This window comes from Octopus sinensis, linkage group LG12, assembly GCF_006345805.1.
Source record: "Octopus sinensis linkage group LG12, ASM634580v1, whole genome shotgun sequence".
Taxonomy (NCBI): domain Eukaryota; kingdom Metazoa; phylum Mollusca; class Cephalopoda; order Octopoda; family Octopodidae; genus Octopus; species Octopus sinensis.
In genome coordinates this window covers 12,502,597-12,525,269 of record NC_043008.1, presented here as the reverse complement: position 1 = coordinate 12,525,269, position 22,673 = coordinate 12,502,597, and the positions used below count along the sequence as shown (strand labels likewise).

Here is a 22,673-nt window from a genome sequence, read left to right as displayed (position 1 = left end):
GAAGAAGAAAGAAAAGACCAAAAGAATCTAAGCAAGATCTACGCAAGCTTACCAACCACATGGTCCCGAGTTCAGTCGCACTGTGTGGCACCTTGGGCAAGTGTCTTCTACTATAGCCTCAGGCCAACCAAAGCCTTTTGGTAGACGGAAACTGGAAGAAGCCCATTGTATATATGTATATATATGTGTATGTGTGTATATGTTTGTGTGTCTGTGTCTGTCCCCCCAACATCGCTTTACAACCGATGCTGGTGTGTTTACATCCCAGTAACTTAGTGGTTCGGCAAAAGACAACCGATAGAATAAGTACTAGGCTTACAAAGAATAAGTCCTGGGGTCGATTTGCTCGACTAAAGGCAGTGCACCAGCATGGCCGCTGTCAAATGACTGAAACAAGTAAAAGAGTAAAGAGTAAAGAGTAAGCAAATAGTAATAGATTGTGATATTCTGAGAATCGCTACATGTTTTATGGGCGTCCCTCACTGGACGGTGTCAAAGGGGCATGAAAGAAACTGGGAAGGGGGATACAAACAGGGTCTCCTGGGATGCCTGGGAATGAATTTCTGTCATGAACTTGGACATAGATGTATGACGTTCCTTGTGAAATCCCTTTGTCTATGGACAATATTACCTGGATATAACTCCAGTGACTTATTACTCATTGACGTGAATCTACTCCCACCTGCTAAGAAGACATTCCATATATGAGGCGTAAATGAACTTTAGAAAATTTATGTGAACAACAGAGATTAACAGAAAATGATTAAGCCTCATTTTCCTGTTCGTTAATTGAGTTAAATAAAAATTGCTATGAAAGGGATCAAAGACGTAGCTGACACATGACTCTGTCGCATCACAAAACCAATTCCACATGGTTAACACTCTGCTACTGTCAAGTAATTTATTGCATTTAATCAAGTTAATTTAGTTATCCAAGTGTATTCATTTGTAGCGTTTTGTTGATTTAGTGAGAAATGCAACTAACCATATATATATATATATATATATATATATGTATAGATACATACATATACATATGCATACATATATATATACATATATATACATATATATATATATTATATATATATATATATATATACATATATATAATATATATATACATATATGCATATATATATACACACATACATATAATATATATATATATATACATATGCATATATATATACACACATACATATAATATATATATACATATATATATATGCATATATATATATATATATATATATATATGTTTATATATATATATACATATATATATATATATATATATATATATATATATGTATATATATATATATATATAATGCCATAAAGCATGTATTGTGTGTTTAACACGTCTGTTTCACGACTGCGGTGGTAGGTACGAGTGTATATGAATATATTGTGCGAACGTGTTTGCGAGTATGTTTGAAGTTGTGTAACTATTTGAATAATTAATACAAAGCTTAGAATACAAACACCACAAGTCTGTAAACGTATATTGAATTAATATCTCAAGGTTTGACGTGAATCACAATATCAGATCATTACTACACAACTCCTATGAAGCCGCCTGAAATAACTTTGCATCTTTAATTCTCTTTGCTGTTCACTAAGGCGTCATAAATACCCTAATGTAATTATCAAGAGCCGTTCCACTTAAATGATGCTCTTAACATGCATTTTCGGTTAAGTACTGCACATTTAATGCATAAGGATTTTAGAAAGTGCAAAAACACATTACATCCATATATCAAATCATTTATTAACACAGGGGTTACTTAATGTCGATGGCTCATTTTCACTATTCCCTCCACTGTTTAACCTGCTTGTGACCGCCCCCTTTATTGGTGATAAAAATTCTGTTTTAAAATTATCTCATGTAATTAGATGTTTGCTGTCCATCACATGGTTCTAGGTTCAGTCCAACTGTGAGGCATTTTCGGCAAGTGTATTTTACTATAAACTTAGGCTGGTCCAAACCTTAGAATTTGGTAGCTAGAAACTAAATGAACCAAATGGTATGTGTGTATGTGTGTGTGTGTGTGTGTCTTTGTCTCACACAAATAGACACACACATAAACACACACATGCCCATACGCATGCAAATACATACACACACACACATATATAAACGCACACATATGAAATGTTAGAAATAAGATAGTGAGTTAATGGGGTGGCTCCATGCATATGTGGCATCTGTGTGTGGATGTGTGTGTGTTTGCATGTTTGGGTATGAGTGCAATAAATTTTAAAAAAAGAAATCAAAGATGTAACCATAATTACACTTTTTATGAGGTTTTCGTTTTCAGTAATGGCTCAAAAAATCTCTCTCCATGTCCAAAAACACACACACACACATACACACACACACACACATATACACACACACACATATATACACACACACACATATACACACACACATATGCACGTATGTAATGTGAGAGTAAATATGTATTATATATGATTATGTGTGTATATATATATATATATATATATATATATATATTATATATATATATATAATATATATATATATACATATATACAAAAATTAAAGAAGATAAAAAAAACTGCAAATGATAAATATTGAGTTTTAGTTCACTTCTAATAAAGAAACAAAACCCACAAAACCTACATTGAACCTAAGAAATGAAAAACCACAAATACAACACAAAATAATTTATCTCTTTAGAAATTAAAAGAGCATTAAGATTTCTCACCAGTAAATATTGCAAAAGAAATGTTGTACAATATGTTTGAATATGCTTTTATTTTCTAAGTTTATATCTTAGTAGTTTCCAAGAATTATTCAAGTGAATATTATTCTCTTTAGATTTAATATTCCATTAAGATTTTGAAGCTCTGAGGAAGCTATGAATTGATGCACTAGCACCCTGCTCTGAGTGACCTGCAACTTATAGCAGAAACTGCTGTAAGCCAATGAAGTTTGTTATATAATTTCCTGTTCGTTTGTCATTTATTTCATTTCATATATATTTCGGAGGTGAGGTGGCTGAGTTCATTTTGAGTATTGGGCCTTATGGAAGAAATGTGGTTGAGCTTTTTTTGAGTGTTGGGCCTCACAGAAGCAATGACCGAGACCTCTGGCATTATGTCATGCTTGAGAAGAAGATCCATCAAGCTGAGTGAAATTGCAGTTGTGGCAGATACTGGTATCACGCAAATGGCACCCATGCTGGTGGCACATAAAAAGCACCATTCAAATGTGGTTGATGCCAGGGCCAACTGACTGGCTCCTGTGCTGGTGGCACATAAAAAGCACTATCTGAACGCGATCGATTCCAGGTCCACCTGACTGGCTCTTGTGCCAGTGGCATGTAAAAAACACCCACTACACTCTCAGAGAGGTTGGCATTAGGAAGGGCATCCAGGTGTAGAAACGTTGCCAGATCAGATTGGAGCCTAGTGCAGCCACTGGCTCTCCAGACTTCAGTCAAACCGTCCAACTCATGCCAACATGCAAAATGGACGTTAAACAATGATGATGATGATGAATATAGTCAATTATATCATATACAAGGCTTGTTGTTTTGTATTTTGTAGTTTAGTATTCCACTTATTCTTCTGTATCTGCTTTCATGGAGACACATCTTACCAATAGTTACCATAACAATATGCACTCACAGAGACCACCTTATTATAGCTTATATTTTCATTAAGATAATTTTGAACCACGAGGGTGTGTATTTCATTGATGTCTGCTTTTATATATTCCTTGTGTCTCTATTTTGTACGTATGTACCACTTAGTCAGAGACATTACACATAAACACACATTATTTTCTATGTACGCAACATGTGGTCTGAGACATCACATATAAACACACAGACATCTTAATGCGTAGCATTATGATTTTGCAACATCATTTAAAACTGCATTAATACTCTCGCTAATGTGCTCAGAGTAAAGCATAACTAATATTTTATTATATTCTAAAAGGTATTAGATAATTGTCGAATAATGCTCAGAATACTAAAATGGTTACTATTGCCTCAAGCTTAGAATGAATTATGGTACTACTTAATATATTATTTGATTCAAGATGAGGCATTAAGGAGGTAAAAAATATTTCTCAAACACAAGAGAGTTAGACAAAGAAAAGGAAAAACACAGAGCACAAGTCTGTTTATGTATTAGTGTAGTGTTGGTAGTTTAGTGTAGTGTATTGTCAGAGAAATGAGAATAAGCAAGAAAAATGTTGTACTAAATAAATGGAGAGAGAGTAATGTTGGAAAGTAAATGAACAGCTGTTCGATATTACTATGGCATTCTGTCATTTATGACGACAAGGGTTCCGGTTCATCCAATCAATGGAACAGCCTGCTCGTGAAATTAACGTGCAAGTGGCTGAGTACTCCACAGGCACGTGTACCGTTAACGTAGTTCTCAGGGAGATTTAGCATGAAACTACGAGTAACAGGTTTTGTTGAATTTCTGCCGCTTTTAAATAAAGCATATTACTCTACCACTGGTATTTGAGTACTCTTTTTTTCCACCTTGTTTCACATTTATGTGTTTACTCCGGTATATATATATATATATATATATATATACACATGTACATATATATATGCTTGAGCTTATATATTTATATAGACATATATTTGTCTATGTGTATATATACACACAGACGCACATGCACACACGCATACATAACCACTGCCCCTTTTCTCTCTGACACAAATGCATAATCATTATTTGATTAATAAGTTCTCTTCAGAACCGACAAAAGAAACTGCACATGCGCACAAATTCACACTCTGGACCTGTGAAATAAATGAGCTCTCATTAGGACCTTTGGCCACTAACTAATACATCCCGTCTTTACAACATGCATACTAAGTCCCCATTTGAACTACAGGCTTCCTTGCTCCATACTGGGCACATTCCAAGCACACACACACACACACATATATATATGTGTGTGTGTATGTATGTATATGTATGTATATATCTACATCTATATATGTATATATATATTTGTATGTATATATATATATATGTGTGTGTATATATATATATATATATATATATATTTGAAGCATCCCATTAATCATGATAAGTTAATTAAAATTCTAGTATCCACATTTGACAATCTGAAACTAATTGACATGAGTTTAACTATATGTAAATGCAAAAATGCAAATTAGTTTTACACACACATAATACAAAACCGGATTAATTAATATATGCAAAGAGAAAAATTTTTCGAATTAAATTTACCAAAGTTTGCCTCTTTTGTCATTTTAATTCTTGTTGAATTATGTGAAAACTGTCTTTCTCCCTTGAAATGTTTAAAATATATCGACAAGTATATTTCATTATATTATGTAATATTCATAATAATTTTTTTTTTCCTTAATTTATCTAAAGATTGTTTTTCTTTCTAGTTTCGCTATATGGCCCAAGTTTAGCTATTAAATTCAGTCTATGTTCCTTTTATTCAAATAGTTCTTTATGCTGTTCTTTGATGCCATCAATGGTGTCTCCCTTGCAAAGAATTCGATTGTTTTGCGATTATTTAGATCTACGACCAAAGTTTGATTTTCATGCAAATATCTCAATAAAACACTGTCTTCCCTTATGTCATATTTTAATTATGACATCTTGTAAGTCTATAGCATTTACATCATACGATTTGTTTTGTTTTTTTTTGTTTTTTGATAAATGAATATGAAACTGGCTTTTGATGATATAAAAGGAAAAGAAGCTAATATGTGTGTGCATATACATGTGTGTGTGTGTGCGTGTGTGTGTATATGTGTGTGTGTATATATATGTGTGTATATATATATGTGTGTGTGTATATATATATTATATGTGTGTGTGTATGTGTGTGTATATATGCGTGTGTATATATATGTGTGTGTGTATATATGTGTGTGTGTATATATATGTGTGTGTGTATGTGTGTGGATATATGTGTGTGTATATATATGTGTGTGTATGTGTGTGTGTGTGTGTATATACATGCACATACACATACGTGAATATATATACTACACACATATCAACAGATATGTTTATTGTATATATAAATATATATATATATATATATATATGTATAGACATTTCTATATATATGTATGTGAATGTGTATGAGTATTTATGTGTGCATATACATCTTTATGCATTTATGTATATTTGCATTTGCATGTGTTTGTGTATGTGTGTGCATGTGTGTCTATATATGTGTGTATATATATATATATATATATACATATATAAGTACATATACATATACACACACATATACATATATATATATGTATATGTATATATATATATATATATATACATATAGATATACATATATTTAAATATATGCATATATATATATGCATATATTGTTATATATGAATACATATATATATGTATATATATATATATATGAATATATATACACATATTTATGTATATATATATATATATATATATACTCACATGCATATACATGCATTATGCATATGTATGCATGTGTGCAAATGCATGTGTGAGTGTGTTTATCATAGTTTCTTATTCAACTGTCTTCATCATGTCCTGCACTTCGGCTTGCAATGAATTCCATATGAATATATATATGTATATATTTATGTATATATTTGTACTGGCCTATACGTATGTCAATATGTAATAACAAGGGCATATGCTGCATGTATATATTTATGTATGTATGAATGCAGTAATTATTATTTAGAGCCATTTTTACAATATTTTCTCTCTCTTCTTCCTCCCTTAACGTTCACCAGATGAATTCTGAGTGATACACTTGCCTGAGGCTACAGCATGCATTTAACAGAATGTACGAAAATATAAATCCAAGTAGACCAGATGCAACATAATCGCTTGCAAGTGTACATTAATGTTTAACATTTAAAACAATAGAAACACACACAAGCTGCAATCCTCTCACAGATATTCTTTATGTGGGTTTATATATATCAAAATAAGCAACAGGATATCAAGAAGTGATGCTGTACAACCATTTGTAGCAGCTCCATTTAATTGAACAATGCAATCATTACATCAGCTTAAATGCAGGGCTATCATCAGCCGCATCAAATAAATAGAATTTTAATTAGTTGGACACATTAATATAATTTTCCCAAATATTTTAACAGAGCAGGGAGATGGAAGAAATCCATGTTGTTGCTATTCTAGCTAAGTATATACTACACTTCCAAAAAAATCATATATACATATATATATAAGTCTATGTGTTAGTTTATTTCATTGTGAATATGTCCTACCACTTTTTAACTTCTATAAAATTACTTAAAAGTTTGATATTTTTTTATAGCACAAAACTAAATACTTATGTTATATAAATACACCACTGATATGTATTCATAAGTTGCAAGAACAAGACTATGAAATGGAAGACTAACTTTATTACCAATTTAGAAAAAAATTTGTTTTTTACAATGTTATTGATTTTCAGATAATTCACATGAAATATTTCTTTAATTTAATTTTTATATGTTCTTCAACTCGATCTTGGTATGCATAAACACACAATCTATATATATGCTTCTATATATACATATATACATTACATATACATACATACATATATATATGTATGTATGTATGTATGTATTTATGTATTTCTAATTCGTTTCAGCATGGTTAATCAGCAACCAATCAAAAAATAATGTGAACATTTTTACAAAGTTGAATAAGTTCAAGTTGTGTATTTACTCCTTTGTTTTTTCTCACATATATATATACATATATATACACACACACACATATATATACATATATATATATATATATATATATATATATATATATATATATATATATATATATATATAATATATATATATATTATATATATATGTATATATATATATGTATATATGTTTATATATATATATATATAATATATATATTATATATATAATATATATTATATATATTATATATATATATTATACATACACCTACACACACACACACACCACACACACACACATATACAAACACACACACACATATATATATATATTTCTATATATACGTATGTATGTATATTTTGGGTTTTTTTTCCCCCTCCTCTTGTGTACTAAGTCTTGCTAATTGCTTTTTAGTTCAGTGAACTGAATTTAAAAGAGGAAGTAAAACAAAAGGATAAGAAATTCCAAAAGTATATTTTGTTATTTCTTGTATACAAAGTCGTTCACCTTAACCAGAATACAAATTCAGTTTTCAAATGCAGTGTAGAAATTCAATTGAATTAAACCTAGCCGTCTCTTATTTATTCTATTAATGCTTTTAGTTGAGGAAAATGACACCACTTATTTGATAAATCTTCTTCGCTTGTGAGACATTTTCTTCATTCTGACAGAAAAATGCAAGAATAAATAGTCTTTTACTTAAACCCTACCTGTAGTAAAAAGATAAGAATTGAGAAGAAATTAAAGATGCTGCACTTGACTGGTTGTTATTATTTCAAAAGGTGGGAAAGGATTTAGATTAAGAACAAACAGAAGTCACAGGATATTCCAAGTACTAGGTTGAAGAAAAAGTTTGTGTGCTGTGTTAAGTATTATTTTAAAAATAAACTTTTCTACTCTAGGCACAAGGTCCGAAATTTTGTGGGTAGGGGACCGATCGATTAGATCGACACCAGTACATAACTGGTACTTAATTTATCGACCCCGAAAGGAAGAAAGGCAAAGTCGACGTCGGCAGAATTTAAACTCAGAACGCAGCAGCAAAATTAGTACCTATTTCTTTACTACCCACAAGGGGCTAAACACAGAGGGGATGGACAAACAAGGACAGACAAATGGATTAAGTCGATTAGATCGACCCCAGTACGTAACTGGTACTTAATTTATCGACCCCGAAAGGAAGAAAAGCAAAGTCGACCTCGGCGGAATTTAAACTCAGAACGCAGCAGCAAAATTAATACCTATTTCTTTACTACCCACAAGGGGCTAAACACAGAGGGGATGGACGAACAAGGACAGACAAATGGATTAAGTTGATTAGATCGACCTCAGTACGTAACTGGTACTTAATTTATCGACCCCGAAAGGATGAAAGGCAAAGTCGACCTCGATGGAATTTGAACTCAATAAGGCTGTGTGATTACTTACTTTTAGCCCCTGAGTGGACTGGAGCAATGTGGAGAATGAGGGACCGTTGGTTTTTGTGTGTGTGGTTTGTGGGAGGTGGTTGAGTTGTGCGGGCCTGGTCAGCCATCAGAGAACTCATTGGAATCGACCCATGGTAAAGTGTGATATGCTTGTTGTTCACAACAGAACATGTGCAGCATGAGGAAAGGTGCACCTCTCAGCTGGAGGATTGAAAAGGCATGTCAAAAGAGTTCATACTGTGGCACCTGTATGAGACACGTGTTATTTTGTCTCTAAAATATATGTTAATTGTTTTGGTGTAGCCACTGATAAAAACTTTGCCTGGCAAAAACACAACACATTGCTCCGCATATATATAAAGCTGAAGTTGTCTGTGCATGGCAGGTTTGGTAGCCTTCAACTAACACTATCTCCTCCGAGACCCTGCGGTGCAAGTTGACCAAAATTGAGAGTATGATAGAAGAAAGCTTGCTCTTTCTTCCATAGAAGAAAAAATTCAAATCGCACCATATTAACACCAAAAATTTTTTACATCAAAAAGGTACTTTTTTTCTATGAAAATCCCTATTTTTTATGATTTTTTAACTGCTGTGTCACCATTTTTCGGTGTATTTCAACCAGAAAAATGTTCACTTGAAGAAAATAACAAGCTACATAATGCAAAATTTTGTACTTTTCAAAAATTCCAATTCTAAAGGATCGAAACAAACCCGAGCAACGCTGGGCGATACTGCTAGTATATATATATATACATATATATATATATATTATATATATATATATATATATATATATTATATATATATATATATATATGTATCTATAGAGGAAGAGAGAAAAGGAGCCAGTAAGGAAAAAAGGGAGAGTAAGATAATTAGACAATTTGTTAAATGTCTACATATTACACAGTTAAAATAACAGCAATTATATAAGATACATCATGAAATGCTAACATAAACATTTAACTGGAGGAATTCTCTAAACACCATAAAAATAATGGAGGCTATTATAATATATCGCTAATTGTTGAATCTATCATTCATTCAGCTTATTCTCTGTGGGACATTTAAAATTATGTACATTATAGCAGAGCCAATAAAGACATCTGTTTTTCCAATTTAAAATTCCTTTTATTTATTGTTTTATATTTTCAGAATTCCCATTTTCTGTGCATTGAGCATTATCAAATTCGTGCAAGGGTATTGGTTTTAAATTTTGGCACAAGGCCAGCAATTTCAGAGGTGGTCATATGTCAGTTACATCAACTCCAGTGCCCGACTGGTACTTATTTTATCAGCTCCTGAAAAGATGGAAGGCAGAGTGAACCTTGGCAGAATTTGAACTCAGAACACAAAGAGGTGCAGCGTGACTGTGTGGTAAGAAGCTTGCTTCCCAACCATATGGTTCCGTGTTCAATTCCACCGAGTTCAGTTCCACTTGGGTAAATATCTTCTACTATAGCCTTGATGTATGTGTTCCCCAGCTGGATGGGACACCAGTCCATCGCAGCGTTACTCGTTTTTGCCAGCTGAGTGGACTGGAGCAACATGAAATGAAGTCTTTTACTCATGAACACAATGCGTCGCCCAGAAAAATAACCTCTATTAAGTAATTCAGTACTGAAAGACATTATCTATATTAAATCATATAGAAAAAATTTAAATATATTATAATATATTTAAATTTTTTCCATATTTAAATTTTTCCTTTATGATTTAATGTAGATAATGTCTTTCACTTTTGAATTACTTAATAGAGCTTATTTCTCTTAATAACATACATATATTATATATTGTGAAATTTGATTTAGAATTACTAAATTGAATTTTTTCCTATAAGTTTGAAATTATATTCCCCACTATTATATATATATATATATATATATATACATGGCAGGCTTCTTTCAGTTTCCACTTACTGAACCCATTCACAAGTCTTTGGCTGGCTTGAGGCTATAGTAGAAGACACTTGCCCAGGGTGCCACACAGTGGGACTGAACCTGGAACCATGTGGTTGGGAAGCAAGCTTCTTACTACAAAGCCGCGCCTGAGCCGATCTATATTTTCTTAACATATTATATTTCGGTAAATATATTTATATACTAGATCTAACACTATGTACCTATTATGTTCTAGAATGTTTTAATAACGTTTTTTACAGATAAAGTTTTAGATAATTATTGACGTAATAACCACATAATATCCCATTTAATGCATAAGTGATCATACAGATAAATTGTTGTAATAACATCTTTCTGTTAATCAGGGTTAGAATTACTTAATTATTTGAGACCGGATAATTAGCTACTGGTGAACTGGTGAATTTATGAATCAAAACATTTGCTTTTTATTTATGTAAAGCGATGACCACAACACTAGAGTGTAAGAATAATTGACATCTGTAATTTAGAATAGTTCACGGGTGAAAAGCTAGCAGAAGCATTACTGTGCTGGACAAAAATCTACTAGGCATTTCTTTTGATTCCTTATGATCTGAGTTCAAGTCCTATCAAAACTTTACCTTTAATCCTCTAGTATTCAACATTCAAACTGGCCATATTAGGCCCAAAGATTGTACCTGTTTTATGTTCAAATTGACCAGATCTAGCTTCTCACACCCATGCTACAATGTTGTTCTAAAACTAAACGATCATCATCATCATCATCATCATCATTATCATTGTTTAATGTCCGTTTTCCATGCTAGCATGGGTTGGACGGTTCAACCGGGGTCTGGGAAGCCAGGAGGCTGCACCAGGCTCCAGTCTGATCTGGTTGCGTTTCTACGGCTGGATGCCCTTCCTAACACCAACCACTCCATGAGTGTAGTGGGTGCTTTTTACATGCCACTGGCACAGGCGAAAGAGTCAGCAGAAAGTTCGCCATTACCTTCTGCCGGAGCCACTTGGAGCTCAGATGTTTCACTCATAAACGTACACATCGCCCGGTCTGAGATTCGAACTCGCGATCCCTCAACCGCGAGTCCACTGCTCTAACCACTAGTCCATGTGCCTCCACGAGGCTGATATGCACAGGTGACTGCTGGTCTTCCATAAACAACCTTGCTCAGATTTGTGCCTCGGAGGAGAACTTTCTCAGAGCAATCCCATGGTGATTTATAACTGAAGGGGGTCTTTTTACATTTGCTAGAGCTAGAATAATCTGAATGCTGCTAAAAGGGCAATCCTCTTTGGACCAATAAATTAAAGAACCAGCCAAGTACTGGTGGGTGATGCAACTGATTTGCGCCTCCCTTCAAAATTGGTGGCCTTCAGCCAAAAGCTGAAAGCATCATTGAGAATGGTTATTGTCAACCTAAGTTCAGAAACCTACTCAAAGTCAACTGCTTTGCATCATCCAACTAAATTGAATAAAACAAGCGCTAATAACATAACTGAGGTGAATTCAGATGGAGATAACGTTTCTTGGTAGAAGATCTTATTGTGTTGGCTCAAAATATCTTAATATACAGTTTTCCTTTTCATTTTCATTTCGCATCCTCTGATGTACATAGTCAGACACATACCCTTCTCTCTTTCTCTCTGTTGTGCCTCTCTCTCACAGTCTCTTTCTCTATCCCCCTTCTGCACCCCCTCACTCTCATGCACACACATAGACACATAGACACGTAGACTCATATTCGCACACTAATTCATATACAGAAATATTTGAATATATTTCCTGGCGTGAAGAGGATAGGCATATGGTAATTGCGAAATTAATTAGGAGAATACTGTGTAAACATATGTATAATTATCTGTGAGATAGTAAAAGAGAGGGGGAGAGAGAGGAGAGGAGAAGAAAAAAGAAACAAAAAGACAGAAAGAAAGAAAGAAAGAAAACATTAATGGGCAACAACCAATTGTCATGTTAAAATTTAAATACATATTCTCATATATGCTTTTTATATACACTTGTACCAATAATACATACATTTGCCCACAAGCTCACATTGAAGATACATACATACACACATATATACACCCATTCACATATTAATTTATATCACATATTATTATAGGTAGGCTGGCAACATACATATACATACATACATATATATATATATATATATATATATATATATATACATATATATATATATATATATATATATATATATATATATATATATATATATATATATATAATATATATATATATACATATACATATATATAAATATATCGAGAGAGAATCTAAAATAAAATGTGTCCTTGCAATTATTTGTATTCTTAAATAAATTCTGGTATTGATTATATTTAAAGAATTTTCTGCTTTCTTTAATGGAGAGCACTTGATTGCTAATTTACATTTTGATTCGTTGAGTTTAATCTTGTCGAGATGAAGGACGAGTACTTGGGAGACAGGAGACAACTACGATAACGAGTAAATAAAATAAAACCAGAAAAATTGGTGAGAATCTTGTCTAATTTGAACTAATTAAAGAACATGTTTTGACATTTTAATTTTTGGTGTGGAAAATACTTGAGTGAGGAGAAATTATACGAATACCTTTTAATATGAAACAAATTAGTTTATGGTAGAACTTGAGATATTTCAGTAATTATCTGAAATATTAGCAGAGAAATTAACTTAAAGAGTTTTAGAAATCCTGTATGGTTTCATGAAGTCAATGAGAATTATCGAAAGTATTTATGTTAATGAAAAAATATTTTTTTTCTTTCTAAAATAAATTTCTCAGTAGTTTTTGATTTCTTTTTTTTTTTTTTGTCTTCATACTAACACAGATGAGGTGGATGTTTGTAAATATCATCATCAACATCATCATCGTCATTGTTTTACTGTCTGCAATTTCTGTGCTTCTATGGGTTGGATGAAGTTTTATTTATTTTTATTTTTTTATGGTGTTGTATATAAAGTCGTTGACCCAAATTTGATGTTTGTTCTATAATCAATGGTTCTTCATATATATAAAGGTAAAGACCCCCTTCGGTCATGACTGACCATGGGATTGCACCTAGAAAGTTACCCTCCTAGTCACAAGTCTGGGCAAGGTTGTTTTATGGAAGGCCAGCAGTCGCCCATGCATACCAGCCTCCCCTCTCCACACCACCAGCGTTATCCAAGGGAAAGACAAAGGTCGATACAGCTTGGCACCTGTGACGTCGCAACTCATTTCTACAGATGAGTGAACTTGAGCAACTTGAAATAAAGTGCCTTGCTCAAGAACACAACACGCAGCCCAGTCCGGGATTCGAGCTCACAACCTCACAACCTCACGATCGTAAGCTCGACGCTCTAACCACTGAGCCATGCGCCTTCACTATATATATATATATATATATATATATATATATATACCAGAGTAAACACATAAATGTGAAACAAGGTGGAAAAAAGAGTACTCAAATACCAGTGGTAGAGTAATATGCTTTATTTAAAGCAGCAGAAAATTCAACAAAACCTGTTACTCTGAGTTTTCCGTTGCCGTTCATCGGACAGTTTAACGGAAAACTCAGAGTAACAGGTTTTGTTGAATTTTCTGCTGCTTTAAATAAAGTATATATATATATATATATATAAGCTGGGCTTCTTTCAGTTTCTGTCTATCAAATCTAATCACAGGACATTGGTTGGCCTATAGATATAGAAGAAGACACTTGCCCAAGGTGCCACACAGTAGGACTGAACCCAGTGCCGTGTGGTTGGGAAACAAGCTTTTCTACCACACAGTCACATGTGTACCTATACGTATTGTTTGTCTCTCCTTATCTTGACATTATTTCATAGCTTTAAGCAACGCTCACATCATAAAAGCAGTGCTATTCATTTCCTAGTCATAGAAATGGGGACATAAAGATGATGACGATGATGATGATATTCAAACACACACACACACACACACATACACATACATACAAACATGCACATTCTCTTGTTCTCTCTCTTTTTCCCTGCATTGCTTTGTCTCTTCTCTTGTCTAATTTTCTAACCAAGTAACCAGGCCAGAAGAAGTCTAACAATGTAGAAAGTAATAGTCAGTAGCAGAGTTCAAGGGGTCACATGTTCTCTGGGGCACTTTTTTTTTCCACCTGTTAACTATTCCAACTTAGGAAGCTTAAAGCAATGATCTCAACAAAAATGACAATGATGGAGCTGGTAGTGGTGGTGGTGGTGGTAGTTGTGGTGGAGTTGGTGTTTGAGAGCAATAGTTAAAGATATGTTCATGAAAAAGGCAGCGAGCTGGCAGAAACGTTAGCGCGCCGGGTGAAATACTTAGCCGTATTTCGTATGCCGTTGCGTTCTGAGTTCAAATTCCGCCGAGGTCGACTTTGCCTTTCATCATTTCAGGGTCGATTAAATATGTACCAGTTATGCACTGGGGTCGATATAATCAACTTAAACCGTTTGTCTGTCCTTGTTTGTCCCCTCTGTGTTTAGCCCCTTGTGGGTAGTAAAGAAATAGGTATTTTGTCTACCGTTACGTTCTGAGTTCAAATTTCGCCGAGGCCGACTTTGCCTTTCATCATTTTGGGGTCAATTAAATAATTACCAGTTATGCACTGGAGTCGATGTATTCGACTTAATCCCTTTCTCTCTCCTTGTTTGTTCCCTCTATGTGTAGCCCCCTTGTGGGCAATAAACACGTAAATATACTGATCCTGCTAAACATAGAAACTAAAAAAATACTAAAAGGGAGAAAGACTGATATAGAAAGATAATTTTAGCTCAACTCATAGACTCTTCTGTTAGATCAATGGTTCCCAAACTTTTTCAGGCTGCCGTCCCCTTGACACCCAGGCCACATTCCTAGCACCTCCACCCAAACTGTATTTCACAAATAAAACTTAACCTAACAAACCCATTATTTTGTTGTTTTTACATGAATTACTATCCCATATTCGTCCCACTTTTCTTCAACGCCCCCACTCGGAAATTTTCCATCACCCCCAGAGGTGCAATACCACCCACTTTGGGAACCACTATGTTATATTAATCCAAGGATTTGGCTTTGATTCCATACAAGAATCAAACAGGAAACCACAAATATCTAAGTTTATAATACCATATTTTAGAGATGAGGAATTCTGTACATTATTTACATGGGACGGATATGCATCCTCATTTTGCTTGTTGTGGACACATTTCAGAACTGGAGTCAATGTAATTGACTAATCCCCTCATTCAAATTTCAGGCCTTGTGCCTATTGCAGAAAGGATTACTATTATTATGTAGGGTTGTCGCTGATTGTAAGAGGTGAGTGTCTGGAAGGGATATTCTCGTCACCCCTTTCTACCAGCGGGTAGCCCAACACTTCCCCGTGCATGATCGACCCTACATGGCTGGCACATACCCGGCTTTCTGCTGCCTCGTACTGATGATATTATTATTATTTTTATTATTATTATTATTATTATTATTATTTTTATGATTATTATTAATATTATTAATATTATTATTACTACTACTACTACTACTACTACTACTACTACTACTATTATTATTATTATTATCATTGTTATTATTATTATTAAGAGTAGTGGTAGTAGTAGTTGTAGTAGTAGCAGCAGCAACAGCAGCATTCCTTCATTGCTGTGGATGGCAGAATCAGACGAATATTGGACAAAATACCTTGCAATATTCAGTCCTGTCTGTTTACAGCCTGTCTTCAAATTCCACCAGAGGGAACCCTATTCTCCCTTTTTCCCAAATACATACAAAATCTGAGTCAAAAAAATTTCATCTTCCAATATCTCAAACCTTATTGCTTCTCCGAGAGGGTTAAGACCATTGTCCTACTCCTGTATATCACGCATAGCAACAGCTGATACCATGGTGAATAATAGATTCCATGCAGTGTTTTCTTCCTCATCTATGGAATATCAGGGGAAGTATTTCACATGAATTTATTGATTAATAATACTTATACTATCTAACCTATTAGAATGAAAGGCTGAAATCAATGTTATAACCAGCTTTGCCAGTGTAGCATTTAACCAGTATGAAATCACCAGATCATGTTCCCATTTTGGATGTCAGGAAATGACAAATTCAACATCAGCTAAACCAGAAGCATCTTATAAGGATTTGTTAGCTTTAATGCCGAAGAAGAAGAAGAAGAAGAAGAAAGGTTTAAGTTATCAATTTGGAGTCATTATTCTTGTAACGTGAACGAATGAGATTAGGGTGGTCAAAGTTTGAAATCTACTTCATGAAGAGAGTTCAAACAAAGTTGGAAAATATGGAAAAAGGAAATGCATTTACAGCAGCATCACGCTGCAAAGAACTTTCTCAGCTTCAGTTAGAGACATTAAGCCTATGATATCTAAATGATATTCCACATTGCTGCAATCTAAGCAGATGCAGAAATGGAAGCAAAATTAAACAAGAATCTCAACATTTCTTTGTACCTTAACTAATTCTCGGGTCTTACTGTTATATTCATCCTGTCCTTATGGATCCAGTTGGTTACTGAGTCTATTGATGTCATAGAAAAATAGACTCATCACAGCTTGAAATGCAAATCATTGAATTATCCCCTACATGCACACACATTCAGTATGAAGATATAGTATATATATATATATATATATATATATAGACCCTCTTCAGTCACGATTGACCATGGGATTGCACCTAGAGAGTTACCCTCCCAGGCACAAGTCTGGGCAAGGTTGTTCATGGAAGACCAACAGTCGCCCATGCATACCAGCCTCCCACCCTCTTCACGCCACCGATGTCATCCAAGGGAAAGGCAAAGGGGCCGATACAGCTTGGCACTTGTGACGTCGCAACTCATTTCTACAGCTGAGTGAACTGGAGCAACGTGAAATAAAGTGTCTTGCTCAAGAACACAACACGCAGCCCGGTCCAGGATTCGAACTCACAACCTCATGATCATAAGCTCAACACTCTAACCACTGAGCCATTTGCCTATATGAAAATATAGTATATGTTGCCTCTATTATGTATTATGTTCTAGAAAAATAGACTCATCACAGCTTGAAATGCAAATTATTAAATTATTCCCCTACATGCACACGCACTCATTCACAATGAAGATGTAGGAATATGACCGCATGTGAGGAGGTTGGTGACATAGGTCTCCTGTCGTTGGAAACTGGAATATGGGTGAGTACGATGCTGGTCAGTGACTAGATTAGACCTTAAAAGGTCTAGAGTCAAAGACCCTGTATACTGAAAGCAAGCCCTTTATATAGAAGAGAAATGGCTCAAACAGAGCCTAGGAAAAACAGTGTCATGTGACCTTAACCAAAGGCTGTGATTGGTTGGCTTAGTGGCACAAAATAAGTAGAGACAAACTGCACCACATGTCAACCAATCAGATCAGTGGACACAACAGGAACAACACAGCCAAAGATGGCTGTAATCTCAAACGAGATCATTCCTGTTGTGTCTCTCAAACAGTGAGGATATCAGATACCACTACAAAGATATAGTATATATTGAGACCCCCTTCAGTCATGACTGACCGTGGGATTGCACCTAGAAAGTTACCCTCCCTGGCACAAGTCCGAGCAAGGTTGTTTATGGAAGACCAGCAGTCACCCATGCATAACGGCATCCTCTCTCCATGCCACCAGTGTAATCCAAGGGAAAGGCAACTGCTGATACAGGTCACTCAGCTGTAGAAATGAGTTGCAGCATCACTGGTGCCAAGCCGTACCTACTTTATCTCACATCTTGCCTGTACAATATCATTCATAAATACAATAATTATACATCCTGCAGTAGATAATGCTTGCTTTCTTTCTCACTAATTTTCATCCACTCTCCACATTCAGGGACCTTGCTTCACTATCATGCAGCCTCACAGATGTTAAATAATGATGATAACATATACACACACACACACACATACATATATATATATATGTGTGTGTGTATAAACATTATACAGATATACATATATGTACACATATATATATATGTATACACACATTAACAGACATGAATGTATATATATATATATATATATATACAGATATATATATATATATATATATAGGAGAGTTTACGAAAAAAACAAAAGACGAAGACAGGTGGTGTACAAAACAAACAGATGTATTAGTATAACACTCAGGAATAGAAAACGTCTTTTACGTTTCGAGCCTATGCTCTTATACAGAAAGGGACACAGAAAAAACGAGGAGAGAAACAAGGAGAGAAAAAAAGGAGAGAAACACCAAGTAATTTAGGGGTTGTGGATCAAACCCACTAAGGGATAACACTTATCCAATATACTGTTGGTATAATACCCAATTATTAATACACAAGTGTTTTTAATTGCAATGCAATAAACTTACTCATTGTATTAAATGGGTGAAGGTAAAGAAATATTTTACTATATAACTCTGTGTGTTTGTATGTGTATGTCTGTGTGTGCTCATGTGCACACACACACACACCAACTTATTACTGGTCTTTCATCTGAAACATATTCACTAGACCTCAGCATATGAAGCTAATTGACATGAAATATATATGATACATGGGTCATTCATTAAGCAAGTAGATTAAATATATTAAAACCTAGATTCATACATAGATATATGTACCTATCTACAGACACACATATATATATATGTGTATGTGTTTGTGTGTATATATATATATATATATAATGCACACACATACATATACATGCACACTCACATAAATACACACATACATATATATATACACACATACATATATACACACACACATACATATATATACACACACACATTCACATCTACCTACATACATCTCTAAATAGATTCAACTGTTGTCCATTTTACCTGACACGTCAACTGTATTTGGTGGCATAAAAGACACATACATGTAATTAGACACCTATCAATTTTCACAGCACATACCCAGGAGAAACAGTATTTAATGCATTAAATTATGTGATATAAACCCATCTTGAAATACAGGTCCCAAGACGATTTTTTTTTTTAGACATTTTACTTTTTTTATATGAGAGAAAAAATTGTCTTATATTCGATGAATACAGTTCATATCTACTTTTACTCTGGAAGATTTATCTGAAGCAATACAATGGAAATTCTAATATTTGAACAGAAAACTGTCTGCGGCTTATGGCATGACATAGCAAGTGATAAGAATGCGATGCAATATTTTTGAGAGAAATACAATAATATAAAATGACTATATACAATCCATAAATATTTCTTGACAAAAAAAATGAACATTTTTATTCTTTGCTTATTTCACATTAATACCTTTGGCTCAACTCCAAAATGCTAAAGCAGCCGTGTTAATCTTACTATGAGCATTCCGAAACATATTACTATAGAACTTAACACATTCGTAAAAATTAAACACGATGGCACGTCTATATCCTATCGCCCTGTAGTTTTTCTTTTTAACTTAAATTTAAATTTTCTTTATATTTTATAAGTTTTTTTTTTATATTTGTTTCTTTACTTTTATGTATTTGAAACTCCTTCTGTAAGGTTTTAGAGCGAGAACTTTGGATCTTTTCGGTTTGAACGGCAGTTTTTTCTAGCGGTGTCATATGAAATTGTCACCCATAATTATGACCCTAGAATCGATCTATTGCATTTCAATCTCTTTTAGGGTTAGGGGTGGGGGAATGGTACCTTTTTTTCTTCACAAATGTAAATAAACCCAATCTGTTTCTTAAATGAGGGACATATTCATACGGCACAGAATGTTTTTTTCTTTTACCTCAATAGACGTCATTGATTGGTTGAAATTGCAGAAATTGAAGAAAAAAACAACCACAAATATCTTACAAACTATAGAATTTTCTCAATAAAGCCAAAAGAAAAAGATGTTTTATAAACACATTCTACCAGTATACGAAGTTTAAAATTTTTTAGTTACCTAGAAATTATGTAAAAAACTGCCGTTCAAACCGAAAAGATTCAGCACTTTTAAAATTTCTTCTGCGGCATATTACTGCAGATGAGAGCAAATAACTATGATAACAGATAGTTGATTAAACAAGTGATGACAAGCTATCTATTAGAAATGCACCAACTAAGAACTACATAGACTATTGATTGAATCTGGTCAAGGTAATTTCCTTAATGTTAACGATAATATTAGTCACAGCTTTGATTTAGATTGTAGCTTATCAAGTGAAACAACATGTGAAATTGCATAGCTAATTACTCATAACCATGTTGGATGCTTTTAACATCAGTCAGCGAGCTAACAGGTTTAAAATGTCTGCATTGGAAAACTGCATAAAACAAAATGTCCATGTGTGTGTGTGCATGTGTGAGTACACATATGTGTGTGCATATGTGGGTACATGTATGTGTGTGTGTGTGTGTGTGTGTGTGTGTGTGTGCGTGTGTGCATATACATAGATATACGAGTATATACACACACAAGCATTTATGTATATGGGAATCTGTGTTTCTATGAGTATAAACACAAGAAAATGTGTATATACACATCTATATAATGTTATTTGCATATAACTATGGTGCATGAAGCAATAATGATTGTGTGTGTGTGTATATGTATATGTGTATATATATATATATATATATACATATATATATATATGTATATAGGATATATATATATATAAATGTGTATCTGCATATATATATATATATATATATATATATGTATATATGCAGATACACACACATTTACCAAAGTACACATAAGTGTGTCATTAAAAGAGTGCAGAAATACATAAACTTATATACATATATAAGTTTATGCATGTAGAGTTTTTTAACATGGGTTCATGCATGAATGTGTGTGTATGTTCGTGTGTGTGCGTGTGTGTGCGTGTTTGTGTGTGTGTGTCTGTGTGTGTGCAAATATTATGAACAGATTAATTCCTGAAAGGAATTTCATGTTTCTATCACAGTTTTCATGACAATAAAACAAAAAAATAGTCTACAAATAAAATTTATTTAGAACAACCAAGATAAATTGCATTGATTTATAAATATATACATCTATATATATACATATATGTATGTACACACACATATATATACATACATATATATATGTATATACACACATATACATACGTGTATATGTGTGTACCTACATACATATATACATATAAATATATGTAGACATATATATACATATATATATATATGTATATAGGATATATATATATATATATATATATTATATATACATACACATATATACATGTATATATATATATATATATGCATATGTATGTATGTATATACAAACATATGCATATATTTACATATATGCATGTATATAAATACATATATATATATATTATATATATATATATATATATATATAAATATGTTTATATATATATATATATATAATATATTATATATATATATATATATATATATATATATATAAATATGTTTATATATATATAATATGTATATATATATTATATATATATATATATATATATATATATATATATATATATATATATATATATATATAATATATATATACATACACATATATACATGTATATATATATATATACATATACATATATGAATTCACAATTTCTTCACAATGATAAAC

At 33.1% G+C, this 22,673-nt stretch overlaps 1 protein-coding gene across 1 annotated transcript in view; it reads right to left on the bottom strand.

Moving 5' to 3' along the window:
• LOC115217816 (netrin receptor DCC-like) overlaps positions 1-22,673 on the bottom strand; it is a 277,087-nt gene that overhangs the window by 99,306 nt on the left and 155,108 nt on the right. The gene's annotated exons all lie outside the window — the stretch shown is intronic.